Raw genomic sequence first — 11,284 nt, 5'->3', positions numbered from 1 at the left:
TTATGATTCACTGCCTCTTGATTAATGTGGTTTCTGGGCTCCTATGGTTCTTCTGTGGTGATTAATTTACATTGATCAAACTTACTTTAGAAATAATTATGATCTTCACCAATGTCTTTTATTTCCTCTTTTCATTTTTTTATGAATAGCTTATTTAAATACATCAAGATGCATTTATTTCAATAGTACTCCACAGCTTCTTATCGTTATCCATCAGATTGGATATTGTTTTGATAGGTCCTCTACAAAAGCAACAATGGTTTGCAAAAGACAGTTGATTACAATCTGATTTGTAGTACAAATATTAACTAGTACTTGACTGTTGGTTGGAACTAATTTCAAATTACTCTGATATTTCATCTTTATTGTGGCCAGTGTCTCCCAGCTCTCCTCTTGAACAAATTGTTGATCATATGAAATAAAGAGGCTTCTTTATACTCTGAGACTTTGGTCTCCTTCCTTTTTTTCTACTCCTGAAACATGTTTTTTCAAAATATCTGTGGCCGTCTTCTGGTCTTTGAGTAATAAAGAAAATCACGCCTTAATTAGGAAAATTATATTGAAATTTTTGTAACATTTTTCAAAATGCTCATTCTTTGAAATTTTTAGTGGTCTTTATCCCAAAGTTTACCACCAGAATATGGGATGGCCCATGAAAATAATATTTCTTAGTGTCTTTCAAAATGAAATAAAACTGTTTTATTTGTATTTCCAGGAGCCTATAAATTGTCCTTCCATTTACCTTAAGCTCATTTTTGTCTTCTGTTTTCACTTGCAGTGTCGTAGGATCATAGGCATGGACTACTCTAAGGTCACATAGCTAACAAATGCCTTAGGCAGGAATTGAATACAACTTTTTGTTTCCAAGTCCACCAAACACTCTATCTACAAAAACAAGAATGTTGAAATTGAAAGAGTTAATTCAGTTGTATATCAATTTGTAGTTTACCAAATGAGGATTTCATATTTACAGTTTTCTTTTACTTTTGTTTATTTATTTTTTTTTACCAAATTTATTATTTGTTTGTTTTCAGTTATCAACATTCACTTGCATAAGTTTTTAACGTCCAAACCCTCTTTCCTCAAGATGGTACACAATCTTAAACAATATCTACATATACATTTCTATTGAATACATTTACATACCAGTCATATTGCATGAATGGGAGAAACCATAAGAAAAACAAAACAAAATAAAATGAAACATAAAAAAGAAAATAGGCTACTTCATTTTGCATTCATACTCCATACTTCTTTCTCTGGATGTGGATGGCATTTTGCATCACGAGCCCTTTGGAAATGTTTAACGTCCCTGCATTGCTGAGAAAAGCTAAGTTTATCAAAATCTGTTCTTAAAAACTCTGTGTGTTACTGTGTATAATACTGGCTCTGCTCACTTCACTCAGCATCAATTCATGTGTCTTTCCACTTTTTCCAAAGTCTAGCTGCTCATCATTTCTTATAGCGTAATAGCATTTTACTGCATTCATATACCACAACTTGTTCAGCCATTCCCCAACTGATGGGCATCCACTTGATTTCCAATTCTTGGCCACCACAAAAAGAGCTACTATAAATATTTTTGTACATGTGGATCTTTTCCCATCTTTATGATCTCTTTGGGATACAGCCCTAGAAGTGATATTACTTGATCATAGGTTATGCGCATTTCTATACCCTTTGGGCATAGTTCCAAATTGCTCTCCAGGATGAGGTTAGATTTATCCTGGTCAGAGAGGGGGAGGTTGTGGTCTCTCAGTAGTATTGCTTTGCTGTCTATTTCTACCTTTAAGAATTTGGATTCTATACCACTTGGTCCATATATGTTTAGTAATGATATTACTTCATTGTCTATGGTGCCTTTCCTTCCTTATCTCTTTTGATTAGATTTATTTTTTTTTTGCTTTTCCTTTGTCTGAGATTAGGCTGGCTACCCCTGCTTTTTTACTTTAGCTACAGCATAATATGTTTCCTTCCAACCTTTTACCTTTACCTTATGTGTATCCCCCTGTTTTAAATGTGTTTCTTGTGAACAACATACTGTAGTATTCTGCTTTTAAATACATCTTGTAATCTACCTGTTTTATGGTAGAGTTCATCCCATTCACATTCATAGTTATGATTATTATCTGTCTTTCTCTCCATCTATTCCCCCCCCCACCGTTTATGATTTTATTTCACCCTTTACTTCCTCAAAAAGTTTTCTTTTGACCACTGCCTCCCTCAATTTTCCTCCCTTCTATTAGCTCAACTTTGCTCACATATTGTTAGAACCAAACATGAAAGAACAAATTGGTTTAAGATTGGGAAAGGATTACAATAGCACTATATATTATCACCTTATTGATTTAGCTTATATGCAGAGTGTATCATGAGTTATGCCAGACTGGATGAATCAAAAGCTGGAATTAAGATTGCTAGGGGAAATATAAAAAAATTCAGATTCGTAGATGATACCACTCTGATGCCAAAAAGTGAAGAATTAAGAAACGTCTTACAGAGGATGAAAAGAAAAAATGCAAAAGCTGACTTGAAGATTAACATAAAAAAACAAACTAAGATCTTGGCAACTGGTTCCATCACTTCCTGGCAAACAGATGGAGGAGAAATGGAAGCTGTGTCATATTTCACATTCTTGGCTGAAAGACCACAGTAGACAGCAATTGCAGTCACAAAATGAAAAGATATTTGCTCCTCAGAAAGAAAGATATTGTAAATCTGGACAGCAAACTAAAAAGCAGAGACATCACTTTTATGGTAAAGGCCTATATAGTCAAAGCCATGTTTTTTGTTTTTTGTTTTTTTCAGTAGCAATGAATGTTCTATAAGAGTTGGAGTATAAAGAAAGCAAAGCACTACAGAATCAACATTTTTGAATTGTGGTTCTGGAGAAGACTTTTGAGAGTCTCTTGGACAGCAGGGAGATCAAATCACTCAGTACTTACAGAAATCAACTTGGGTTGTTCACTGTAAAGTCAAATACAGAATCTGATGCTTAAATACTTTAGTCCCATGATTTGAAGATAGAATTCATTGGAAAAGACCCCGATGCTGTGAAAGGAAAAGAGGACAATAAAGAATGAGATGAAGAGATAGTGTCATGGAAACAATGAACATGAGTTTGGACAGACTTAGAGAGATGGAGGATAGAAAGGTCTTCTGTGCTGTGGTCCACTGGGTCCAGAAGAACCAAGCAGGACAAAAGGATTCAACAATAGCAAATAAATGTGTTGTTATTTTAAAATCACTTATTCATTGCTTAATTGCACATACTTGTTCTGTAGGATCTAAAGAGACATATTTTTTGTTTTTTGTAGCCTTTGCAACTCACAGTTATTGGCAATACCAAGTATTTAGTAGATTGATTGAATTGAATTGAAAACTACATACATACATATATTTCTGTGTGTGTGTGTATGTAGGTGTGCACATATTATATAATGGAAATATTTTCAAAACACTCTGTTTTTCTTTTTTACTCAAGAAGATCGGAATATCTACATTTCACAAGACTGATAAGGGAGAAAATGTTTGGAGTAGAGCGAAACCACGTGTGAAAATAAAATCTTTATGGGGTGAAACATGAAATACATTTTACCACCCAAGGACACACACGTGTATGTGTGTGTGTGCATGTATGTATATGTGTACACACATATAGCTATGTGTGTATATATGTATATGTATATAGGTATGTGGGTATGTATGTGTGTGTGTGTGTGTGTGTGTATCCCACCTTATACAAACTATTTGTTACTTCACTCATTATTTTGGTCCACCATGAAAATAGGTATTTTCTCACTTATCAGTTTCATACCATGTGCATTCTTTCAGAAGAAAAAGTGTGCATGTGTGTGCATATACACCCACCCACACCTTATCGTGTATGTGTACATATACATAAATACATATACATGCATTTATACTCATTTTTATTTACTCACATAATATACACATTCACATATGTCCATGTATATGTATATCCACATATATACATACATACGTGTGTGTGAATACACAAACACACACATATAGTTCATTGAAAATAATATCAAACACATCCCCTTTTTTACTTTGTTTCCTGTTGAGAAACTCAAACTGAGCTCTTCTGACATAAATCCTAATCTTCTCAGTCCCCCATAATTACTCTCTGAAAATAAATTCTCATTGCTCAATACCTATTTCTTTGGAAGAAAAAGAGAAAATTCTGAAACTGGCTTTACATCTATGTAAATACTAGAGACCTTGTGATTCTAAATATTACATTGACATGAGCAGGAAATAATCGATTTCTCTCTTAAAAATTCTTGATCTGATTTTCTTTCAACTTCAACTAGTAAAATACCTTGAGTTACATTTCTTTTACCCATTCTGTTAGAGCTCCTGGGAATCATTAATCTTGAGAATAATTGAGAAACACTGGCTAAGCTGTTAGTTTTAAATGACACTTTAGTAACTGTCACTTAAATTGATAGTTAGAGCTGTAATTGAGAGTAACGGTCAGAAGGTAACTGCTCTGTCATTGAATTTTTAGCGCTCTATTAAATTACTGCTCCGATGCAACACTAAGTCTTGCCATGGTAGATCATCATAAGATATCAATTGGACCTGAAATATCCATATAATTGAGGAAAATAGGAGTTCTTTTTTGTTTTTTTATTAATCTTGGAATCAATTTCTTCATGTCTATACTCTACTGTAGTCATGGAAAGAATAGTAATACCAGCTTGGTATCTATAATGAAATCAACTTAATTCCCTCTGTCTCCAGGAAGACTTTTTTTTAACCTATCAACATAAATCTATCTTCTTGCTGAAAGTTTTCTGGCCATTCATGGTCTCTCATCATAATGTTCACTTCCAGGTAATCACTGTTGTCTTTTAATCTCAAAATGTACTATCCTGTAATCTAGGCATGATAGAATTGTCTTGCTACCTATCCATGCATTAGCCCTCATTTATTTTAGCATTGATTTTGACTATGTGAGTTGTTCACATCATTATTTTCTGCTTTAGGCTTAAGATCTTCAGTGAGGGAGTTTTCACTTCGATTAGATTCTTTTAGCATTTATTAAGTGACTGTTATGTGTCTATATGACTCAAGTCACTGTGGACATAAGATTGTGACCACTTTAAAATATATTTTGGTCTTTTTTGGTACATGTATAGTGTACATGCTTAAAGTATAAGAAAATAGGAACCACTCAAACTGTGCATAAATGGGCCTAGGTAATGGACTATAACTGAATTGTGTACAGCCTGTTAACAACAGCACTTGTCATGTGTACAGCACTTTAAGGTTTGCAAAGAGCTTTGCACATGTTATCTTATTTGATCCTCCCAACAATTCTGTGAGGTAGGCACAATTATTAAACTTGTTTTGTAAATGAAGAACTTTAAGACTTTTGGGAATTGTCCAGGTCATGTGGCTCATAATATATGAGGGAGAATGCTAATTTAAGATTTTTTAAATCCAAGTCCAATACTCTATCCACTAGTCCATGGAGCTTCTATAAATTATTGTCAACTTATTCTTTATAATAATCATAAAGTTATTTTGGAGTAATGGATGGAGAGAGATTTTCACAGGGACACCTAGGTTTAAATTCTACTTCTGATACATACTGTGTAATCTTGCAATGTTTCAGGCAACTGTCTAAGAATAATTTGTAGAAGCCATTGACAATCTGATTTCTTAAAGTATCCCTGTATTCCTGCAAGTTTTCTAAACTGATGAAATCAAAAAAGAAGAAAAAATAAAGATGGCAGGAAGAAAATGGGAGGAGTAAAGAAAGAAAAGGAAAAAAAGAAAAGAGTGGGAGGGAAGGGGGAGCACAGGAGAGAAGGAAGAAAGGAAATTCTGCGTTGTTCACTGTTACCACCTTATGAACAGATTTGTATTCAAAATGTTGTGATTTGTTATTATATGTTGTAATTTAAAAACTTTCCAACAGAATTACGTTCCTCTGCAAGGGGGCTGTGTGTTTCATGCCTCTCTAAGGCATGGAAATCTATCGAAGTCCATACATTTGAGATGGATGTCCCTTTTTAAAATGAGGAAAAGCTATTTGATGTCAAATAGAATTTACCAGATCACATGGGGAAATAAAACTCTGCACAGCAGAGTTTGTATATTTTATAAGAATGTGTCATTTATCTCAGCTACTGGTACCTCAAGTCTCTTTTCACTGCTGACCATGTAATAAATGTAATATTATGTAATATTCAAAAACTCAAATGGCTCTGTGATCCCACTGATTTTGTTGTTCCCTTTAATCATGCAGATCAGTCATCTATATGACTCCTCCATTTTTTCCAACATGTTTGACAAAGAAAGTCTACCTAATGAATTAGAGGGATTTCTTTCTATCTCCTGACATGATGAGGTACTGCCTTATATCACTTACCCATGTCATATGACCAGTCTGGCATCTTTTTCTGTAATGCATTTCCTTGTTAAGTATAGCATGACACAGTACTTTTCTGAATGCTTTCCTTTAGAATAGATATAAAACTAACTGCAGAGAATTTTTATTGAATTCTTATTTGAAGAAAATTATATAAAAGATTCATAGAAAAGGAAAAACTGGGAATGATAGAATTGATTTGATAGGAAAATCCAAAAGAACGTAAGCAGAGTTTGGGATGGGAATGAGGGAAAATAAAATTCTTAAGAAATAGACCCACTTGACACTAATCAATTCAACATCTACACACTGAAAATTTACAAGTCAGTGATCAAATGGGGGGGGGGAAGGCTATACGGAAGAAAAACTGTCAAAAATCAAGGAGGCAATAGACACATTTTTTTTTTCAACCACACCAGGCAAGAGTTGACATCCAAATAAAATGAGACCAGAGAGTAGAAATAAAAAAAAAAAAAACAAACCCTCAGAGATCTGAGAGCAATGCTTACAAAGTTTTAAATGGTATGCATTCTGAAAATGAAGCATCTGAACAAAAATGTCCCTGTTGAATATACATGCATACATACAGTGTGTACATACATTGTATTTTCCCTGGAGAGCTCCTTTAATAAACATTTACCTACACACCCCTGACATACTCTATAAACACTGCTTGAGCACAGCAGGAGCACAGCAGAAGACTCAGAGAATGAATTTACCATGCTGAAGGCTTTGGTTTTCATCTTTTGTTCTCGAAGAGGATCAAAATGACATCACTAAGATAAAGTCAAGTTTCAATGTGTCTAACTGTGGCTGATCAGACTAATATGAACTCAGAATGCTCTACCACAAATCAGGCACAAATAGTCTATGTGAACATTTGAGGTGGATACTCCAAATCTGCACATCCTACGTTTCCTTTGAGCTGTTTCAATACTGTTTGCTCATAGAGCACAGCAACCTTTCCAATGTGGACATGCCATGCTGAGTGGTCCTGTGCCAGTGTGTCCCATTTCACACAATCAATTCCAAAGTTCTTGAGAGAGACCTTGAGAGTGTCCTTGTATCACTTCATCTCACCACCATGTGATCACCTGCCCCATGCGAGTTCTTCATAAAATAGTCTCTATGATAAGCATATGTCTTGCTTTTGCACAAGGTGGCCAGCCCATTGGGGTTGGGCTCTCTGGAGCTTGAATGCTTGGCAGTTTAGTTTGAGTGAGGACCTCATTGTCTGTTACCTTATCCTGCCAGATGATCCTCACAACCTTCCCAAGACAGTTCAAATGGAAACGATTCAGTTTCCTGGCATGGCGCTGGTAGACTGTCCATGTTTTACAGTCATAGAGCAATGAGGTCAGCACAATGGCTCTGTAGACCTTCAGTTTGGTATTCAGTCTAATACCTCTTCTCTCCCAAACTTTTCTTTGGAGCCTCCCAAACAATAAGCTAGCTCTGGCAATGTGTGCATCAACTTCATTGTCAATGTATACGTCCCTGGAAAGAATACTACCAAGGTAAGTGAACTTATCCGCTACATTTAAAACTTCTCTGGTTGTTGTAACTGATGGTTCTACATATGGATGGTGTGGTGGTGCTTGATGGTGCACCTGTGTTTACTTGGTGTTAAACATTAGGCCAAAATTAGCACAAGCAACAGAGGTTTGATCCATACTTTGTTGCCTCTCAACTTCAGGGGCTTCTCCGAGTGCATAATCATCAGCAAACTGAAAATCATACCCCAACACACCCTCCTCTTTGGTCTTGGCTTGTAGACTTTTCAAACTGAAAAATTTACCATCAGTGTGGTAGCTGACCTAGATACCATGTTCATCCTCATTGAAAGCATTTGACAACATGGCTAAAAACATCATGTACAAAGCATGGGAGCAAACACACAGCTGGGCTGCCTGTGTGCAAGGTTGTGACTACAGCTCCCAGTGTATCTGCACTTGCTGCTTCAACACTTTGTCTGTCACCACAGGACTTTAAGATAGGTACAATAGTAAAATGGTATGAGTGATGTCTTTTGATTCATGTGTAAATTGGATTTAAGTGAGGCAGAGTTGCATGAAGTTGTCAGCCTCACCCTCTCCCCCAGTCTTCATAGCCCAGTGACAGTACAGAGTCAAGATGACTGGCAATGGCTCAGAACACATTGGATGACCTTGGCATCTTCAATGTCTATCAAAGCTCTAAGCATTCCACATTGCCTGCTTCAGCTGCCTTCATGGCTGTCAGTGCAAATTGTTCTCATCTGCCCATTCCACCAGGGGAAGTCTTCACAAGTCTTTTCCTTGTATCATAGAGGAACTATCCAACATTTTGAAGACAGTCCTCTATGATACAAAATAAAAACTAGTATCCTGAGTATATATATATGAACTTACATTTGGAATCACACTTGATGATCTTGCATGTCATTTTACAGGTATACACACTCTTGTTAATATCTCTAGGTACCATGCTTACCAAGCATTTTGCATTAACATTTGGCTTAGCAATTTGAAATTTTGATTCTTCTGAGACTATGAAAACCCATGATCAATAGTGGTATAGCACTAATGGGAGAACACTGATACTGAAATGGTCGTTTTTATTAGAGAGAATTTGGGCATCATTGAAAGTATTGTACGTTTTGTAAGTGCCATCCAGTTGAACAACTTCTTTTCTTCTTCCTCCTCCTCTGCCTTCCTCTTCTTCTTCTTCTTCATTCATTGCCCAGTTCCCAGTTCATTTTCAAACTTCAGGACCCACTTAATATATACATCTTGCTTGGGTCATTTGATTGGTTACCTATCCAGCTGTGTGTCATAGGATTAACAATGTTTTTATTCCCTCAATTACATTTTTCGAGTATCAATGATTATACCAATCTCATGGTGACTATGAATCTCATTGTGGTGCAGTGGATAGAGTATTTAATTGAGAATTAGTGGCTCTAAATTCAAATGGAACTCTACTACATTGTTTGTATGTGACCTTGGGCAAGTCACTTCATCTCCCTTGTCTTGGTTTCCTAATTTGTAAAAATTAGGGCACTGGGATAAGAGATATATAAGTTTTTTTCCTGTAGCTCTAAACCTCTGATCTTATGACCTATGTATCCCACCCACAACAACACTTAGAATCATACATGTTATAAATTAAATTAAGATAATCAGTTTCTCCTTTGATGAATCAACAGCATTTCTTATTAATCTGCTGTTGTTCATCTTCAAATGTACAAATCATATTGGAAGTTTATAACTTTCTCCCCCCAAAATGGAATCCAGAAATCAAAAGTACATTAGAAATTCTAGATTCCCTCTATCAGTTAATGAAAGCAATAAGCAAATACTTAAAGTGATATAAGGTATCAAAGCAATCCAAAGAACAAAATAAACAATTTAACATCAAATAGAAACTTGACTACAGAGATCTGAAAAGCAAAGAAATGAGAGAAATAGCATTTGCTGAAGAGGGATGTGGAAAATTTCTGGTTATCTTTTTGATCAAAACAAAGTCTATAAATTTGATCAAACACAAAACAGAGATGCCTCTCTGTCAAAATAACAAATAAAATCATTTTTATATCAAGGGAGATGACAGAAACCTTAGGTTCTGTGAAAAATAGGAAACAATGGTGATGAATGCCATTCATAATTATTTTAAACTTTTCACAGGGCCTATAAATTATGAGCATAGTATTCACCAGCTTCTACTGTCAGATTCTTTTTTACCACAAAAAATGAAATTCCATATATATATTAAATATGCACACACATAGACAATATAGGTATAGATGATCATGTATAAATATAAATTAAGGATAGAGAGAAACAGAGATAAAAAGATCATCTTCTTGTTCAGTCTTTCAGTCATAACTGACTTCTCATGAGTTTCTTGGAAAAGATACTAGAGCAGTTTGCCATTTACTTCCCAAGTGGATTGAAGCAAATACAGTGATTTTCCCAGAACCATAAAGCTAGTAAGTGTCTAAGGTTGCATTTGAACTCAGGTCTCACTGGTTCCAGGTCAAACATTCTATACAGCCAGTCTTCTGGCTATGCTAGATCACCTCACTCCTGGATTATTTCAACAGTCTGCTCTTGATGCCCTGTCAACTTTCTCCCAAATGATTCTATACTCCATTCCGCTACCAAAATAATCTTCCTAAAGCATAGGTCTGTCCATGTCACCTCTAGCTCTACTCATTAAACTGAAGTAGTTTCCTATCAGTTCCAGGATCAAATATAAATTGCTCTGGTGTTCAAAACCTTTTATAACATGCCCCACACACCCCTGCTTAATAATGAGGTGACGTAGTCAGATCTATACTTAATATCAATTTTTAAAAAGATATATTCTTTATTTGGTTATAAAGCTTTCTTCTAACTACACATTTAACGGGTAATGTTTTCCTCATTTTGTTAATGAGTCTATGACATAAACTTTTACCTTTAACTTAAATGTCCATTTAGAACTTGTCTTTATATAAGGTATGAAGAGTTTTACATCAAATCAATTACATGCTGTTGATCACTTTTGTGGGGGTTTTTTGGGGGTAGGGCAGTTGCTAGTTGCTGAGATCTTTGTGTTAATTGAATATTAGGGTATAAGATATATATGTTTCTATATGTGTTGTACTTATTTTGTTTCATTGATAAATCTATTTTTAAACCAGCACTAAATTTTTTATTTAATAACTGCTTTGTAATATAGTTTCAGATCTGGCACAGGTAAGATTTCTTTTCATTGTTCTGCTTGAGATTCTTGATTTTTTTTCTTCCATGTGAACTTCATCATTAGTTTTTCTAGTTTTATAAAGTAATCCTATGTTAGTTTATTGGTATGGCATTCAGGAAGTAAGTCAATTTAGGTAGTATTTCCATTCTT

Source organism: Notamacropus eugenii, chromosome 2 (assembly GCF_028372415.1).
Source record: "Notamacropus eugenii isolate mMacEug1 chromosome 2, mMacEug1.pri_v2, whole genome shotgun sequence".
In the NCBI taxonomy this organism is placed as follows: Eukaryota; Metazoa; Chordata; class Mammalia; order Diprotodontia; family Macropodidae; genus Notamacropus; species Notamacropus eugenii.
The sequence above is the reverse complement of the archived record's forward strand: the minus strand, read 5'-3'. Positions refer to the sequence as shown.